Raw genomic sequence first — 20,251 nt, forward strand, 5'->3', positions numbered from 1 at the left:
AGACAGCGACAGTGCAGTGAGGAGGAGAGAGATGTGGAGGAGATGGGAAGAGACAGAAAGCAACGTGACTCAGAGAAAGAACAAGCAAAAAAAGAGAGACAGCAAAAGTGAAAAAGAGGGAAAGAGTGAAGAGGAGGCCAAACCTTCAAAGTGAGTAAGGTACTTAACCACTTGAGGACCGTAGGCTTACACACCCCTAGTGTCCAGGCTACTTTTTACAATTCAGGCCACTGCATCTTTAAGGGCCCGGTGCAGGGTCGTACAACTCAGCACACAAGTGATTCCCTCACCTCCTTTTTCTGCCCACCAACAAAGCTTTTTGTTGGTGGGCTCTGATTCCTGCTGTCCTGTTTGTTTATTTATTTTTTTAAATGTATTTGTTTTTTTTTTGTTTTTTTGTTTTTAGTAAATTTGTCTATTTTTTTTATTTTTATTCCCAGCCCTCCCTCCCCCCACCAGCCAATGTAAATAGACGGAGGTTTCGCCATCTAACAGTCTCCTAGCGGCGATTGCCGCTGGGAGAATGATGATGGAGCAGAGCTCCATCATTCAAGTGGACATGTGTGGACATATTTTTATTTTCAGTTATATAGCTTTATAACATTGCATCATTCTGTCATATTTGCAGTTTAGAAACCACACTCATCAGAGATGGCCCGAACCTCCGATTTTAGGTTCGCGAACCGGGTTTGCGAACCTCCCGTGAAAGTTTGGTTCGCGCAAACTTTCGCGAACTGCAATAGACTTCAATGGGGAGGCGAACTTTGAAAACTAGAAAAATTTATGCTGGCCACACAAGTGATGGAAAACATGTTTCAAGGGGTCTAACACCTGGAGGGGGGCATGGCGGAGTGGGATACATGCCCAAAGTCCCGGGGAAAAATCTGGATTTGACGCAAAGCAGCGTTTTAAGGGCAGAAATCACATTGAATGCTAAATTGCAGGCCTAAAGTGCTTTAAAACATCCTGCATGTGTATACATCAATCAGGGAGTGTAATTAGAGCATTGCTTCACACTCACACACCAAACTCACTGTGTAAAGCACCGCAAACAGCTGTTTGCGCAGTGACGGTGCTGGACTGGTGCGCACCATGGCCAGAGTGCAGGCCATGGCAATTTTCAAGCCCATATGGTCGCCGGGCTGTGGTAGATCATTGATAGAACAACAGTGACTGTCCAGCTGATCAAATTTGGTCGGAAGCAACGACATTATTATCTTTGGTGTGGCCCCCCCCCCCCGAGACACTCATATAGCCGGCGGCAGGGGCGTAGCAATAAGGATAGCAACCATAGTGGTTGCTATGGGGCACTGCGGCAGCCCTACGCCACAGGGGCCCGTACATGAAGGTCTTTTTTCTTTCTTTTTTTTTTTTTTATTTGATGCCGTCCGGGCCCCCCCCCCCCCATACACCTATCCCCCGATAATTTTATAAAAGTCAGTGGGCCCCCAGGCCCCCCTCCCGGCCCCCCTCCTCTGATAAGGTGGCTGGTGAGGAGGGGGACGGACTACGTGGCGGGCGGCGCATTGATACTCCCTGGTGGCGGGACCAGATAGTTAATCTATAGTTCCGGCTTCCGGGCCCGGCCAGCCAGGGAGGAGTGACGTGCGTGCGACGAGGGATTGGACCGGCTGCAGACTACTGCGCGACTGTCTGGAGTCTGGACTGGAGCCTGGAGGGGAGCTAAGCGAGCCGGAGGCCGGAGCGGTGAAGAGGAGCTGCCCTGGCTGGAGCTGCCCTCGAGTGGAGCGACCCGACCCCACTTGCTGGCTGCTGTAAACGGAGGTGCGGTGGGTAGGTCGGTGGGTAGGTCGGTGGGTGGGGCCCCCTGGCTACATATACAGGGCACATATACTCCTGACTACATATACAGGTCACATATACTCCTGACTACATATACAGGTCACATATCCTCCTGACTACATATACAGTAGAGATGTCGCGAACGGTTCGCCTGCGAAAGGTTCCAGGCGAACTTTGGGGGTTCGCGTTCACCTGCATCAGGTGAACTTTTGCGGAAGTTCGATTCGCCCCATTATGCTCTATTGAGCAAAACTTTGACCCTCCATATCACTGTCAGCAGACACATTATTGCCAAAAACACACGGGTCTCACTGCTGTGAGCCTGCCCACCCTCCCTCAAGCAAGGTCCTTATACCATTTGACTCAGTTGTCTGCCTACACTAATTAGTTATGGGACAGCTGCTACAGAGATTTTAATTAGCCTCTCCTCCCCTTCTACCCCCTTCCTCCTACCGGAGGGAGGAGGGTTTCATCTGCCAGGGAATTATCCTATTTCAAAAACCAGTATACATCATACCATGGCTGGGAATCGAACCCAGATCTCACTGTGTGGTGGACAAGCACACTAACCACTGTACCACTACAGTAGTAACTGAAGCTGGCCTAAAATTTACCATTTATGCTCAATGCAATAGAAATATTAGGTTGCTTAAAGGGAACCTTAACTGAGAGTGATATGGATGTTTCCTGTAAACAATACCAGTTGCCTGGCAGTCCAGCTGATCTTTGTGACTGCAATAGTGGCTGAATCACACCCTGAAACAAGCATGCAGCTAATCCAGTCTGACCTCAGTCAGAGCACCTGATCTGCATGCTTGTTCAGGGGCTGTGGCTAAAAGTATTAGAGACACAGGATCAGCAGGCGATTCAGGCAACTGGTATTATTTTAAAAGGAAAAATCCATATCCTTCTCCGTTAAGGTTCCCTTTAAGGATTTGTAGCATGAAAGCCAACTCACATTGGCTGGGATTTGAACCTGGGTCTGACTGTGTGGTGGGCAAGCACACTAACCACTGTACCACTACAGTAGTAATTGAAGCTGGCCTAAAATTTACGATTTATGCTCAATGCAATAGAAACATTAGGTTGCTTAAAGGGAACCTTAAATGAGAGTGATATGGATGTTTCCTGTAAACAATACCAGTTGCCTGGCAGTCCAGCTGATCTTTGTGACTGCAATAGTGACTGAATCACACCCTGAAACAAGCATGCAGCTAATCCAGTCTGACTTCATTCAGAGCACCTGATCTGCATGCTTGTTCAGGGGCTGTGGATAAAAGTATTAGAGACACAGGATCAGCAGGCGATTCAGGCAACTGGTATTATTTTAAAAGGAAAAATCCATATCCTTCTCCTAAAATTTCAAATCTCAGCTCTGTCTGTTCAGTAAGCCAGCACCTATTCAGTAGGAGACCTTAGGCAAGTCTTCCTAACACTGCTACTGCCTATAGAGCATGCCCTAGTGGCTGCAGCTCTGGTGCTTTGAGTCCGTCAGGAGAAAAGTGTGATATAAATGTTATTTGTCTTGTCTACTTTTTCTCTTGTATTGAGCATAAATGGTAAATTTTAGGCCAGCTTCAGTTACTACTGTAGTGGTACAGTGGTTAGTGTGCTTGCCCACCACACAGTAAGACCCAGGTTCAAATCCCAGCCAATGTGAGTTGGCTTTTATGCTACAAATCCTTAAAGGGAACCTAAACAGAGAAGGATATGGATTTTTCCTTTTAAAATAATACCAGTTGCCTGAATCGCCTGCTGATCCTGTGTCTCTAATACTTTTAGCCACAGCCCCTGAACAAGCATGCAGAACAGGTGCTCTGAATGAAGTCAGACTGGATTAGCTGCATGCTTGTGTCAAGGTGTGATTCAGCCACTATTGCAGTCACAAAGATCAGCTGGACTGCCAGGCAACTGGTATTGTTTACAGGAAACATCCATATCACTCTCATTTAAGGTTCCCTTTAAGCAACCTAATGTTTCTATTGCATTGAGCATAAATGGTAAATTTTAGGCCAGCTTTAGTTACTACTGTAGTGGTACCGTGGTTAGTGTGCTTGTCCACCACACAGTGAGATTTGGGTTCGATTCCCAGCCATGGTATAATGTACACTGGTTTTTGAAATAGGATAATTCCCTGGCAGATGAAACCCTCCTCCCTCCGGTAGGAGGGAGGAGACCCACAAGAGGCTAATTAAAAACTCCCTAGCAGAGTGTGTAGCAGCTGTCCCATAACTAATTAGTGTAGGCAGACAACTGAGTCAAATGGTATAAGGACCTTGCTTGGAGGAGGGAGGGCGGGTCCTCCAGCAGTGATGTGTATTTCACTCAATCAGGTGTGCCTCCAGGTATTAGAGCTCTTGAAACATATTTCCTATCATTTTTCCAGCCGGTAGAATTTTTTAGGATTTTCAAAGTTCGCCTCCCCATTAAAGTGTATTGCGGTTCACGAACTTTTTCGCGAACCGAACTTTTCGCGGAGGTTCGCGAACAGGGTTCGCGAACCTAAAATCGGAGGTTCGCGACATCTCTAATATACAGGTCACATATACTCCTGACCAGGGCCGGCGCTACCATAGAGGCAAAGGAGGCAGCTGCCCCAGGGCCCCAGAGCTTGTAGGGGCCCCCAGTGGCTACAAGAGGAAAAAAAATTCAAATCGGCCTTATAGTTTTTGAGAAAATCGATTTTAAAGTTTTAAAGGAAAAAAATACACATTTAAAAACCTGCCGACTTTAATGGTTGATAGCAAATCCACCTTAAATGTTGGAAACCCTAAATTTGCAGAGTTAAGGAGATCATTAGGAATAAGAGGAAAAAACAATTTTTCAAAAAGACCTTATAGTTTTTGAGAAAATCGATTTTAAAGTTTCAAAGGAAAAAAGTATACTTTTAAATGCGGTAAATGTCACTTTTAGTAGCAAACCTAACGGTAGTGTAATTTTACATGCATCAAACGAAAGCGCAATAAATTTCCTGACGGGGGTTTCCAGGGGGTCTATATGCAGCCGCAGCGCTTTGGCCAGGGATCGCTATACAGCTGCAATATGGCTGTATGAAGATCCCTGGCATTTTTTCCTATTTCCCAATTTTTTTTTATGTTTAGAGTGTGGGAATTAAAAAAAAAAATTATGTGGGGTCCTGAAACTCTTTAACCCCTTGTCCCCCATGCAGGCTGGGATAGCCAGAATGTGGCGCTCCGACCGATTGGGACTTCACACCCTGTCTATACCAGCTGCAAAAAAGGTCCCCTAATGCCGATTTTTGTCCCGGGGTATATGTTGGGGGGGGGGGCCCAGGTTTATTTTGCCCTGGGGCCCCATTGTTGCTTAAACCGGCCCTGCTCCTGACTACATATACAGGTCACATATACTCCTGACTACATATACCCCTACCTACATATACTGGGGACATATACCCCTGACTATATATACTGGGCACATATACCCCTGCCTACATATACTGGGGACATATCTTTGGCTACATATACTGGGTACATATACCTCTGGCTACATATACTGGGCATATATACCTCTGGCTACATATATTGGGCATATATACCTCTGGCTACATATACTGGGCATATATACCTCTGGCTACATATACTGGGCATATATACCTCTGGCTACATATACTGGGCATATATACCTCTGGCTACATATACTGGGCATATATACCTCTGGCTACATATACTGGGCATATATACCTCTGGCTACATATACTAGGCACATATACCCCTGCCTACTATACTGGGGACATATATACCTCTGGCTACATATACTGGGCACATATAACCCTGCCTACATATAGTGGGGACATATACCTCTGGCTACATATACTAGGGACATATATACCTCTGGCTACATATACTGGGGACATATATACCTCTGGCTACATATACTGGGCATATATACCCCTGGCTACATATACTGGGCATATATACGTCTGGCTACATATACTGGGCATATATACCTCTGGCTACATATACTGGGCATATATACCTCTGGCTACATATACTGGGCATATATACCTCTGGCTACATAAACTGGGCACATATACCCCTGCCTACATATACTGGGGAGATATATACCTCTGGCTACATATACTGGGCACATATACCCCTGCCTACATATAGTGGGGACATATACCTCTGACTACATATACTGGGGACATATATACCTCTGGCTACATATACTGGGCACATATACCCCTGCCTACAAATAGTGGGGACATATATTCCTCTGGCTAAATATACTGGGGACATATATACATCTGGCTACATATACTGGGCACATTTACCCCTGCCTACATATACTGGGGACATATACCTCTGGCTACATATACTAGGGACATATATACCTCTGGCTACATATACTGGGGACATATATACCTCTGGCTACATATACTGGGCACATATACCCCTGCCTACATATACTGAGCACATACACCCCTGCCTACATATACTGGGCACATATACCCCTGCCTACATATACTGGGCACATATACCCCTGACTACATATACTGGGCACATATACCCCTGGCTACATATACTGGGCACATATACCCCTGGCTACATATACTGGGCACATATACCCCTGGCTACATATCCTGGGCACATATATCCTTGGCTACATATACTGAGCACATATAACCCTGACTACATGTACTGGGCACATATACCCCTGACTACATGTACTGGGCACATATACCCCTGACTACATGTACTGGGCACATATACCCCTGACTACATATACTGGGCACATATACCCCTGGCTACATATACTGGGCACATATACCCCTGGCTACATATACTGGGCACATATACCCCTGGCTGCATATACTGGGCACATTTACCCCTGGCTACATATACTGGGCACATATACTCCTGGCTACATATACTGGGCACATATATCCCTGGCTACATATACTGGGCACATATACCTCTGGCTACATATACTGGGGACATATACCCCTGGCTACATATACTGGGCACATATATCCCTGGCTACATATACTGGGCACATATATCCCTGGCTACATATACTGGGCACATATACCTCTGGCTACATATACTGGGGAAATATACCCCTGGCTACATATACTGGGCACATATATCCCTGGCTACATATTCTGGGCACATATACCCCTGACAACATGTACTGGGCACATATACCCCTGACTACATATACTGGGGACACTGGCTGTTTGTCATTATGTGCATTTACTGGTGAAATGTAGAGTTGGGCCGAACCTCCGATTTTAGGTTCGCGAACTTCCGCGGAACGTTCGGTTCGCGGAAAAGTTCGCGAACCGCAATAGACTTCAATGGGGAGGCGAACTTTGGAAAAAAAAATTCTGCTGGCCACAAAAGTGATGGAAAAGATGTTTCAAGGGATCTAACACCTTGAGCGGGGCATGGCGGAGTGGGATACACGCCAAAAGTCCCCGGGAAAAATCTGGATTTGACGCAAAGCAGTGTTTTAAGGGCAGAAATCACATTGAATGCTAAATGACAGGCCTAAAGTGCTTTAAAACATCTTGCATGTGTATACATCAATCAGGTAGTGTAATTAAGGTACTGCTTCACACTGACACACCAAACTCACCGTGTAATGCACCGCAAACAGCTGTTTGTGTAGTGACGGCCGTGCTGGACTGGTGCGCACCATGGCGAGAGTGCAGTGGCGGGTTCACTGAACAGGAATACAGTGGCGGGTTCACTGAACAGTACAGGTATGCAGTGGCGGGTTCACTGAACAGGTATACAGTGGCGGGTCCACTGAACAGAACAGGTATGCAGTGGCGGGTTCACTGAACACAACAGGTATGCAGTGGTGGGTTCACTGAACAGGTATGCAGTGGTGGGTTCACAGAACAGGTATGCAGTGGCAGGTTCACTGAACAGGTATGCAGTGGTGGGTTCACTGAACAGGTATGCAGTGGTGGGTTCACAGAACAGGTATGCAGTGGTGGGTTCACAGTACAGGTATGCAGTGGTGGGTTCACAGAACAGGTATGCAGTGGCGGGTTCACTGAACAGGTATGCAGTGGTGGGTTCACAGTACAGGTATGCAGTGGTGGGTTCACAGAACAGGTATGCAGTGGCGGGTTCACAGAACAGGTATTCAGTGGCAGGTTCACTGAACACAACAGGTATGCAGTGGCGGGTTCACTGAACAGGTATACAGTGGCGGGTCCACTGAACAGAACAGGTATGCAGTGGCGGGTTCACTGAACACAACAGGTATGCAGTGGTGGGTTCACTGAACAGGTATGCAGTGGTGGGTTCACAGAACAGGTATGCAGTGGTGGGTTCAAAGAACAGGTATGCTGCATACCTGTTCTTTGAACCCACCACTGCATACCTGTTCTGTGAACCCACCACTGCATACCTGTTCAGTGAACCCACCACTGCATACCTGTTGTGTTCAGTGAACCCGCCACTGCATACCTGTTCTGTTCAGTGGACCCGCCACTGTATACCTGTTCAGTGAACCCGCCACTGCATACCTGTTGTGTTCAGTGAACCTGCCACTGCATACCTGTTCAGTGAACCCACCACTGCATACCTGTTCAGTGAACCCACCACTGCATACCTGTTCAGTGAACCTGCCACTGCATACCGTATGCAGTGGCAGGTTCACTGAACAGGTATGCAGTGGTGGGTTCACTGAACAGGTATGCAGTGGTGGGTTCACTGAACAGGTATGCAGTGGTGGGTCGACAGTACAGGTATGCAGTGGTGGGTTCACAGAACAGGTATGCAGTGGCGGGTTCACAGAACAGGTATGCAGTGGCAGGTTCACTGAACACAACAGGTATGCAGTGACGGGTTCACTGAACAGGTATACAGTGGCGGGTCCACTGAACAGAACAGGTATGCAGTGGCGGGTTCACTGAACACAACAGGTATGCAGTGGTGGGTTCACTGAACAGGTATGCAGTGGTGGATTCACAGAACAGGTATGCAGTGGTGGGTTCACAGAACAGGTATGCAGTGGCAGGTTCACTGAACAGGTATGCAGTGGTGGGTTCACTGAACAGGTATGCAGTGGTGGGTTCAATGAACAGGTATGCAGTGGTGGGTTCACAGTACAGGTATGAAGTGGTGGGTTCACAGAACAGGTATGCAGCCAGGAACAAGCTAAGCCTAACTAATCTTTCCCTATGAGAGACAGTCTGCAGCAGCTCGCCCTACTCTCACTAATGCAGGCACACGAGTGACCGTAATGGCCGCCGCTGCCTGCCTTATATAAGGGGGGTGGGGCTCCAGGGGCTAGTGTAGCCTAATTGGCTACACTGGGCCTGCTGACTGTGATGTAGAGGGTCAAAGTTGACCCTCCATGGTGCATTTTGGGGTGAACCGAACTTCCGCAAACGTTCGCCTGCGGGACGCGAACGCGAACCACGGAAGTTCGCATGGAACCGTTCGCAGGCGAACCGTTCGGCCCAACTCTAGTGAAATGCTGTCTTATGTGCATTTAGTGGGGAAACGCTGTCTCTTATTACATGCATTTAATGGGGAAATGCTGTCTTATGTGCATTTACTGGTGAAAAGCTGTCTTATGTGCATTTAGTGGGGAAACGCTGTCTCTCATTACATGCATTTACTGGGGAAATGCTGTCTGTCATTATGTGCATTTACATCATATTTTTTTTTATGTAAGTACATTAGCTAGTATAACTACATTAGTTAGCCCCACCCACATGACATCATGGCCACGCCCATTTTAAAAAATTTCCTTGAACATGTTGCCCCCTACCCATTTTTGACTGCCCCCTCATATGTGCCAGTCTAGAACCAGCCCTGTACCCCTGCCTACATATACTGGGCACATATACCCCTGCCTACATATACGGGGCACATATACCCCTGGCTACATATACTGGGCACATATACCCCTGGCTACATATACTGGGCACATATACCCCTGGCTACCTGTTCTGGGGACATCTATACCCCTGGTCACCTATTCTGAAGACACCTATAGACCTGGCTACTTATACTGGGTGTGGGAATGTTGGGGTGGAGGGTCGTGGAGGAATGTTTGGGTGGGAAGTCCGTGGGGTTGGAAGGTCGTGGGGGGGGACATAAATTTTTTTTGCTATGGGGCCCAGTCATTTCTAGCTACGCCCCTGGCCGGCGGTCTTTGCTTCATTGTGATACGCAAGCCCCTTCACCGTGGCAAGGTAATGATCATGAAGGGGAATTGACACATGTACATGCCTTTTGTTCTGTTGTTGCAGCCGCAGTGCAGCCAGAAAAATTAGGCAGGCATGTACATGCACCAGAAAAATTATTATAGTGGCCGCTGCTAGCAGCTAGCAGCGGCCTACAAAATTCTGGAATCTGCCTGGAGTCCTGGACCCTGTTGGTGGTGACGGAGGAGGCAGTCAAGCGGCCTGCAGGCAGAGGTGCTGTGTGGGAAGCGACTTAGTCTTGGGGCAGGCAGCCAGTCACACAGCATGCAGGCAGAGATGTTGTGTGTGGGGACTGACTTAGTCTTCGGGCGGGCAGTAGCCCTCCGGGATCAATGCCTCATTCATTTTGATAAAGGTGAGGTACTGAACACTTTTGTGACTTAGGCGACTTCTCTTCTCAGTGACAATGCCTCCAGCTGCACTGAAGGTCCTTCCTGACAGGACGCTTGAGGCAGGGCAAGACAGAAGTTGGATGGCAAATTGGGACAGCTCTGGCCACAGGTCAAGCCTGCGCACCCAGTAGTCCAAGGGTTCATCGTTGCTCAGAGTGTCTACATCCACACTAAAGGCCAGGTAGTCGGCTACCTGCTGGTCCAGGTGTTGGTGGAGGGTGGATCCGGAAGCGCTAAGTCGAGGCGTTGGACTAAAGAATGTCCGCATGTCCAACATCACCATGAGATTGCTGGAGTGTCCTGTCCTTGCCTGCGTGGATATGGGAGGAGGATTACTGGCAGTGGTACCTTTATTGCGTTGTGCTGTGACATTACCCTTAAACGCATTGTAAAGCATAGTTGACAGCTTGTTCTGCATGTGCTGCATCCTTTCAGCCTTCTGGTGAGTTGGTAACATGTACGCCACTTTGTGCCTATACCGAGGGTCTAGTAGCGTGGCCACCCAGTACAACTCATTCCCCTTGAGTTTTTTTATACGTGGGTCCCTCAACAGGCTGGACAGCATGAAAGATGACATCTGCACAAAGTTGGATGCAGACGTACTATCCATCTACTCTTGCTCTTCCTCAGTGATGTCAGGTAAGTCCTCCTCCCCCCCAGTCACGAACAATACCACGGGGACGTCGAGCAGCACAAGCGGCCTGCAATGCCTGCTGGGGTTGTTGTTCTTCTGCCGCCGCTTCCTCCTTCTCCAAAGAAACACCTTCCTCATCATCTGAGTCTGACTCCTCTTCCCCACAGGACTCTTCCTCCTCCTCCCCTCTCTGTGCTGCCACAGGTGTTGAGGAAACATCTGATTCTGATGGAAATTGCTCCCACAACTGTTCCTGCCATAACTGTTCCTCTTCACGCTCCTCCACAGCTTGATCCACCACTCTATGCATGGCACGCTCCAGGAAGTAAGCATAGGGGATCAAGTCGCTGATGGTGCCTTCACTGCAACTCACCAGGTTGGTCACCTCCTCAAACGGCTGCATGAGTCTGCATGCATTTCGCATTTGTGTCCAGTTGTTGGGCCAGAACATCCCCATCTCCCCAGATTGTGTCCTTCTACTAAAATTGTAGAGGTACTGGGTGACGGCTTTCTCCTATTCTAGCAGGCGAGAGAACATGACCAGGTTTGAACTCCAGTGAGTCGGGCTATCACATATCACGTGTCTTACCGGCAACTTGTTTCTCCGCTGAATGTCCGCAAAACGTGCAATGGCCGTGTAAGACCACCTGAAACGCCCACACAACTTCCTGGCCTGCTGCAGGACGTCCTCTAAGCCTGGGTACTTTGTAACAAATCTTTGAATGACTAGATTCAGCACATGTGCCATGCAGGGTACATGTGTCAGCTTTCCCAAATTCAAAGCGGAAAGGAGATTGCTGCTGTTGTCACACACCACGTTGCCGATCTCCAGCTGGTGCGGGGTCAGACAGCCGCTGATCCACCTGTTTGTTAAGAGCAGCCAGGAGAGCTGCTCCAGCGTGATTCTCCGCTTTGAGGCAAGACATGTCTAAGATGGCGTGACACCGTCGTACCTGGCATGCAGCATAGGCCCTGGGGAGATGGGTCTGTGTAGCTGGAGAGGAGATCGCAGCACCAGTAGAGTTGAACTGCCACTCAGCCAAGCAGGAGGAGGATGACGACAGCTAAGAGGATGTAGCAGGAGGAGAGGAGGTGACAGGAGGCCTGCCTGCAAGCTGTGAAGGTGTCACAAGTTGGTCCGCTGCACAGCCACGCACTCCCTGCTTGCCATCATTCACCAGGTTGACCCAATGGGCTGTGTAAGTTATGTAACTGCCCTGACCGTGCTTGGCAGACCAGGCATCCGTGGTCAGGTGGACCCTTGACCCAACGCTGTGTGCCAGGGATGACACCACTTGCCTCTCAACTTCACGGTACAGTTTGGGTACCACCTTTTTAGAGAAATAATTGTCCCAATGGCCACAAATTTATGGAAGGCCTCAGAGTCCACCAGTCCTTACTTCATGTCTATGTATCTAAAGGGGAAATAGTTTAAACTGACTCGGGGTGAGCAGGCATTAGTTGGTGACCGAGGAGGAGATGGGAATCTTAAGCCTGGTACACACATCCAATTTTGATTGGCCAATGATTGGCCAATTTTGTCACATCCATCATTTCCATGTAGTATGATAAATTGCCTACACAATCTGTTCATAGTATTCAAAATCTGTTGGCCATCCAACTACAGAGAGGTGATAAAATGGGTCAGTGATTGGCCAAACAAAATTGTGTGTGTGTACGCACCCTTAAAGAAACTCAGAGATGTCAGTTACTAAAGATTTCTTACTTACCCGGGGATTCCTCCAGCCTCATAAGCACGGATGCGTCCCCCGCCGTCCTCCCACGTGCCTCCATTAAGCAGCAATCAGCGTACCAGTGACGTCAGCTGGGGTCTGCACATGCTCAGAATGCCCCCTGCTGCATCAATGAGCTGAATACCGGAGCTGATTGCCGCATAGCGTAGGCACACGGGAGGATGGTGAGGGACGCATCAGTGCTTATGATGCTGGAGGAAACCCAGAGTAAGTAAAAAAAATTTAATAGTTGACGTCTCTGGTACACTTTAACCTATTTTAGTTCCTGGACGTAGAAACTACGTCCAGGAACCATGCGTGCTCCCGCAGCCGATCGCGCGTGTGCGCGCATGCTCTCTGCCGCGGTTCGTTAGCCAGGCAATCAGTGAATCGGGCTATGGTGCCCGATCACTGATTCCTCTCTCCCGCTGAAAAAGCGACAGCTTCTCTCGGAAGCTGCGCTTTTTCTGGCTGTAGCGTCCCCCATGCGTCTCTCTAAGCGTATGTTACGCTTAGAGTGATGTCATGTAAACAAACTCATGGCTGCCATCTTGTGGCCAATAAGTAAAACTACAACTAAAAGTGTTATAATTTAAGTAGGCCTCAGTTACTTGGCCTGAGTTTTATGTAAAAGGCTTGTCCGCAGTGTATGCCTTTAAAATAAATAGAGGTTTTGTGATGCAGGCAGAGGCATCTCAGGGTCTGCGTGTAGCAGAGGATACACGCAGATACTGAGAACATGTTCCTAAGAGAAGGCCATCGGACTACTCTGACCTCAACCACAGGAACAGAAAACATTGGCCATGTTTACTAAACATCCACGGTCCTGCATGTAGGTCAAATGCCTCATTGATTATTAATCGAGTAGGCGGGTATGATGACACCACGAGTGGGTCCACCAATAGACTGATATAGGGGGTGGCGAAGATGATGTCATATTTAACTCTTTCCTAGTCGGTATTAAATCTGGAGCGAGCAATGGAGAACTCACTTCTGCTTCTTCCTTCTGCACTAGCTAGCAAGGCCGACTTGGACCTCTAAGCATGTTATTCCTTTCTGTAATCTGATATAATGTATGCTGTACATAGGTAGTCTAGCTGTAACATAGAGTAGACACAAGAAGACCTGGGTATCTTCAGTAGGAAGATACTCAAGCAGCTGTAACGCAACATGGAAGTCTGCTTTGCCAGGAGATGAATGTATCTATCTGTATTTCTGTTTCCTGAATAAATAACGTAAACATTGAAGAAGCCTGAGAAAGTCTATATCCTGTTTGCGGTGTGGAGAGTCAAGTGATCTCACAGTCTGTGAGACGATGGTGTCGAAGCAAGGTGATTAGAACAGTTTATAACAAAAAGTAAAAAAAATAAAACTCAAACACACATTTACATTATAAATCTATTGTTTACATCCCACCCTCCCAAAACGACCCAAATAAAATGTTTAATATAAAAAAGCAAAAAACATTACAATAAAAAAAAAAACATGTAAATATTTACCTAAGGGTCTAAACTTTTTAAATATCAATGTAGAAATGTGCACAGTCAGGAGCAAGCCCAATCCTGCACAGCACTGCTTCTGCTACGTATACTGTATCTACTGACTTGTGGCTTAGATGAAGTCACAGAGGACGTAGATATACTGTAGTGGAGGATAAAGTGGTTAAAGTGTACCAGAGATGACATGTGACATGATGAGATAGACATGTGTATGTACAGTGGCAAGCATTCTGACATTTATGCTGTGCTCCTTTTCTTTTTTCCTTGCCTGAAAGAGTTTATAATTAGCTATGGAACTGTTTTTCTCCAGTCAGTTCACTGATAACAAATTACAGCTATAAAACACTTTCCTAAGCAGATAACTGGGCTTCTGACTGCAAGGAAATGATGAAACGGCCAATAGTTAATGTATTTTCACTCTGGGACAGTTGAGACGCTGCAATTGAGCAGAGACTATGAAACATTAAATATGCTTTGCAAATGTTTAAACATTTAATAAAACCTTGAGATAAAAGAGTCATTTTTAACCACCTGCCGACCGCACGCTTATACCGTGCGTCGGCAAAGTGGCAGCTGCAGGACCAGCGACGCAGTACTGCGTCGCCAGCTGCAGGCTGATTAATCAGGAAGCAGCCGCTCGCGCGAGCGGCTGCTTCCTGTTAATTCACGGCGGGGGGCTCCGTGAATAGCCTGCAGGCCGCCGATGGCGGCTCGCAGGCTAAATGTAAACACAAGCGGAAATAATCCGCTTTGTTTACATTGTACGGCGCTGCTGCGCAGCAGCGCCGTAAGGCAGATCGGTGATCCCCGGCCAATCAGCGGCCGGGGATCGCCGCCATGTGACAGGGGACGTCCTGTCACTGGCTGCACAGGACGGATAGCGTCCTGTGCAGCCCGGATCACCGGGGAGGGGACAGGTAGGAGAGGGAGGGGGGAATTTCGCCGCGGAGGGGGGCTTTGAGGTGCCCCCCCCCCCGCTAAATGCCTGCAGGCAGGAGCGATCAGACCCCCCCTGCACATCATCCCCATAGGGGGGAAAAAAGGGGGGCGGTCTGATCGCTCTGTGTGCCCTCTGATCTGTGCTGGGGGCTGCAGAGCCCACCCAGCACAGATCCCATTAAACAGCGCTGGTCCTTAAGGGGGGGTAAAGGGTGGGTCCTCAAGTGGTTAAGAGTCTCATTAGTTTATTTTCATCTCTGGTTCACTTTAACTGAAGCAGCAGCTATTTTACTTAGCTTTTTTGCCCAAACTACAGTGTTTTTGTATGCATAATTACTTGAAAATAACACTCCTTTTGACGAATACAAAAACCGCGTCTGAACTGTGAGTAAAAAAAATGACTGCACATTAGCAGAAAAATTACCGCATGCCACATCAGTGTTAAATATTGCCCAGCAGCTTGGCAGTCACATTGTACATAATAATTACAGCGGACATTATTAATGTCACACAGTTCCTCCGTAAACTTTATATAATTACAGCCGGATAGGAAGTGATATTTTATGGGTTCCTCGGAGGCATTTTTGTTCGCGCGATCCGATGTGCTGAGTCAAGTGTAATCTTGGGCTACTGACATTACTTTTCTTTCTCCCTTTTTTTTTTCTTTTTGCAGTGACTGCGCTTTTAAAGACAGGGATAAATAATTCCACCTCACTCTCAAGCATATTGAAAAATCACGAGATATTAAAAGTCAGCCTGCAATCGATTTACGGCACATCATCACAAAGCCACACATATCCCAGCACTTCTTATTTATATCATCTTTCAGCCTCGCATGTCTCAGCTGTAATAAACTGGCTGGGAAAAAAATAAAAAGGTAAATAACTGTCTATTTATTTGGAGGTCATACAGCGAGCTATGGCACGGTATAAAGATCTCTCTGTCCAAGAGACGTGATTGCGATTGTTAGGATAAATAATCGCAGCGGCTGCATAGAAGAAAAATCCCACAGTTATTTCAAATTCAGGGGGTTTATCCTCCCTGGCAGTCCGATTATTTCCGGATTTTAGGGTCTAAAACCGGTGCTATTTTTTTGACACATTTTTTAGAATCTAAAAGCAGGAAAAATTACTGAGATCTGTGGCAACCCCTTGCACTTACTCACCTCGCTGGGATCCATTCTCCCTCCATCCTCTGGGTGGCACTGTAACCCTATAGTAAAATCACTGTCTGTCGTCATGACAACAAACAGCGGTCACACCCGAGGGATCCAGAGCCTCCAAGGACAGGAAGAAGAATGGCTGTCGGCCTCTAGATCCCGAGGGAGGTGAGTTGAAATGGCCATTGTACTGCACTGTCTCTGCATAACTCCTGGCGGCTACCCTGAGTCAGGCATGGAGTTCCCACTCCTGGCTTCCTTTTTCCACTCAAACCCTGACTGGAGTTACCGCCTAGGGGGTTAACAATAAATTTGATTCAAAAAAGGTGTGTGAGCAGGCAAGAATGCATAGATGATGGGTTTTTTTTGTAAGTTTTGGAAAATGCTAAAGATTTGAAGTCAATGAGGAGGGGTTTCTTAGAAGAACCTTTGGAAAACTGTATGAAAATACCTACAGTGGTATTTGCAAATTTTTCACAACGTCATTTCCACATCGAAAATGTTATTTTCACTTTCGAAAATATTTTCAAGAAAATACATTGTATTTTCGCAATATGGTCAATAAAAAAACGAATGTTTTTCTATAGACAGGGAAAGCAGTTTCTGCTCTACTTTCACTTTGGCAGGCACAGAGAGCCAATCATGCTATACCTATGAAACTGGAAAACCATAAAAAACACATACAGTAAGTATTATAGAATGATTGTCAATGGCCTTGTGGCTCAAAAGTTGAATATTTATTTATTTATATTTATTTTCGCAAAAATTAATGCGCAAAGAACATTTTTGCTCATCATTTCTATGAAATAATTCATGTAAGACCTGTGTAGTAGCTGGATATTAAATTACTAGTGGGTGTCAATAATGAGACAACCAATGACAAGAACATGACACTAAGGAATACCAGACAGCTCATGGTGACACAGAACCACTAGGGAAGTAATAACCACTTGCCGACCACGTCACGCCAATGGGCGTGGAGGTGGCGGCAGCCCCAGGACCTCCTAACGCTGATCGGCATAGGGTCCTTGGGGCGTGGTTTGCTGGAGATCACGCGCATCCCCGCTCTGATGACGGAGCTCCGCCTTTAGTTTCCCAGAGGCGATCACCCCTGGGAGACTTTTAGATGGCTAAACCTATGTCTTTTATTGCTGTACAGTGCTGCGATCTAAGGCAGTGCTGTACCAGGGACAGCCGTGTGACTCGGTTGTCCACCTTGGAGACAGGAGAGCGATCGTCTCTCATAGGCTGAAAGGAGGGGGGAATAGAAAGTAAATTAAAAAAAAAATAGGGAAATTTATTGAAAAACAGATAACATAAATATTTATTTAAAAAAATAAACACTGGGGGAGCACTTAGACCCAACCAACAGAAAGCTCTGTTGGTGGGGAGAAAAGGGTGGGGGGGTCACTTGTGTGCTGAGTTGTCCTGCAGCGAGGCCTTAAAGCTTCAGTGGCCCATATGGAGAAAAATGGCCTGGTCTTTAGTAGGGATGGTCGGAAATGCCAAATTCCGATTTCGCGGTAAATCCGCATTCCGGCATTGCCAATTACAGATTCCGCTTTCCGGTACCAATTTCCGCATTCCAATGCGGAATTTCCGCCGGAAATCGCGGAAATTCCACCCGATTTTAACATCGATTTTCTCAAAAACTGTAAGGTCTTTTTGAAAAAAAATTTTGCATCTTGTTCAGAAGATTCTGTTTAATAAACCCTAAAAATTTGGTGTTACTAGGACTTACGGGGGCTTTGCTATTAAGCACTAAAGTCGGCGGATTTTTAATGTAATATAACTGCAGAAAATAGGCAGATGCAGATTTTCTGCATTTTACTTTACAGTAAAAATCCGCCGAATTTAGTGGTTAATAGCAAATCCCGCGTAAGTCCTAGAAACACCAAATTTTCAGGGTTTATTAAACGGAATCTTGTGAACAAGATTCAAAAAAAAGTTTTCAAAAAGACCTTATAGTTTTTGAGAAAATCGATGTTAAAGTCAGGCAGAATTTCCACGATTTCCGGCGGAAATCCGCCTAACACACTTGCATTACCGATTTCCGCATTCCGATGCGGAAATGCAAATTCCGATCGGAATTTCGGAAATGAGCATCCCTAGTCTTTAGGGGGTTTAACTCTGCAGTCCTCAAGTGCTTAATAGAGACCAAAAAGAAATCCGTAGGCATGCTGGACTAAAGTGGTTCTGTAAAACGTATTAGCTGTAGGCTCACTATACACCAGCGGTTCTGGATGTTAACCTGGCTTCCAGGGGTATAAAGAGATGATTTGCATATTCAGGAGTGATGCATCCTGAGAAATCACAGTTGCATACTTAAAGCTGAATTATAGCAAATACCATGGGCTTGATTGCTATAGCGGCACAGCTTTATGTGCAGGAGCGCAGGCTATGCACACCTTACTTAGCATGTAAGGAGCGTGCCTTCCCTTAGTTATGTGTGCTGCTTCCATAGCAATGCACGCAAAATGTAAAATATGTGCAAAGAAGTAAAATGAGACATAAAATACTTTTCTCCTATAATGCTGTCACTTACAGTAGGTAGTAGAAATCTGACAGAAGTGACAGGTTTTGGACTAGTCCATCTCTTCAAAGGGGATTCTCAGCAAGGCGTTTATTCTTTATAAAGATATTCCCTAAAAAGGATTTAAAGAATGATGCTGGTTAGCTTTCCCTGCTCACTACACAGTTTTTTGGCAGTTGGACAGATCAACTGCCATTCACTAAGTGCTTTTGAAAATAAATAAATCCCTGAGAATTCCCCATGAAGAGATGGACTAGTCCAAAACCTGTTGCTTCTGTCAGATTTCTACTACCTGCTGTAAGTGACAGCAACATAGGAGAAAAATAATGTATGGCTAATTTTACTCTGGAAAAAATGAACTCAACCGATGCAATAAAAGTCCAATTTTGCTGAACATGGCACAAATAGCTCACGCGTATGGAGCCTTACAATCAGCCCTTAGTCATAGCTCTTTTTTGTATATGTTTGCACATATTTTAAATTTTACAATTCTTCGCCATAGTGCCCCTTTAAAGACTATTACTTATTTGCTGCAGGCTTACCACTGAAATACCTCATGTTTTACCTCACTATATGCATCTACCTCATGTTTTACCTCATGTTTGGAAATGGAGAACAATCTTTCAGAATTGATAAAAGAAGAGGAAAATACCTCATGAGGTATTTTACCTACAAAAAATATTTACCACACATAGCTACCAGAATTGAGCCCATTATGTTGTAAACACCTCTGAGGGACAGTTAAGTGACAAGATGCTGCACACCATGTCAGTGCGATATAAATACTAAATAATAATAGTAGAGTGATAAAAGAACTCTTGCACCTCAGCCAATGATAGCTAAAACCAATTTATTAAACAAACAGTGTGTGACAAAGATGGACCTCTAGATCCAAACAAGCAGGTCCACATAACACACATGCAGCATGTGACCAATCCTGCGACCACTGGTTCAAATTGGCCCGTTTAGATCAAATGAAAACGGCCGTGCCCCAGTGTCCTGATTGGTGACCAAACTGCACGGTGCAGATGGAGAACTGCGGGCCAATTTGAACCAGCTGTCGCAGGATTAGTCACATGCTGCATGTGTGTTATGTGGACCTGCTTGTTTGGATCTAGAGGTCCATCTTTGTCACACGCTGTTTGTTTAATAAATTGGTTTTAGCTATCATTGGCTGAGGCGCAAGAGTTCTTTTATCACTCTGTCTGTATTTTTGATGGGCCTAGGAATGCCAGCCTATTTTCTCTTTGCAGCCCATTATCTATTAGGTCAAAACCCAAGCGCTGTGATCTATTTCTCATTTCCGTAAATAATAATAGTAATTGTGTAGAGTTCAGATCAGGGAGAGTTTTAGTGATTGAA

At 46.3% G+C, this 20,251-nt stretch overlaps 1 long non-coding RNA gene across 1 annotated transcript in view; it reads right to left on the reverse strand.

Annotated features, from left to right (window-relative positions):
• The window catches only part of LOC137545030 (uncharacterized), a 41,628-nt gene extending 22,594 nt beyond the window's left edge, over positions 1–19,034 (reverse strand). The window contains exon 1 of the long non-coding RNA XR_011025971.1: positions 18,902–19,034. This is a non-coding gene — a long non-coding RNA (uncharacterized lncRNA). The remainder of the gene's footprint in view (positions 1–18,901) is intronic.
• Between the last annotated feature and the right edge of the window lie 1,217 nt (positions 19,035–20,251).

This window comes from Hyperolius riggenbachi, chromosome 2 (assembly GCF_040937935.1).
Source record: "Hyperolius riggenbachi isolate aHypRig1 chromosome 2, aHypRig1.pri, whole genome shotgun sequence".
Classification (NCBI taxonomy): domain Eukaryota; kingdom Metazoa; phylum Chordata; class Amphibia; order Anura; family Hyperoliidae; genus Hyperolius; species Hyperolius riggenbachi.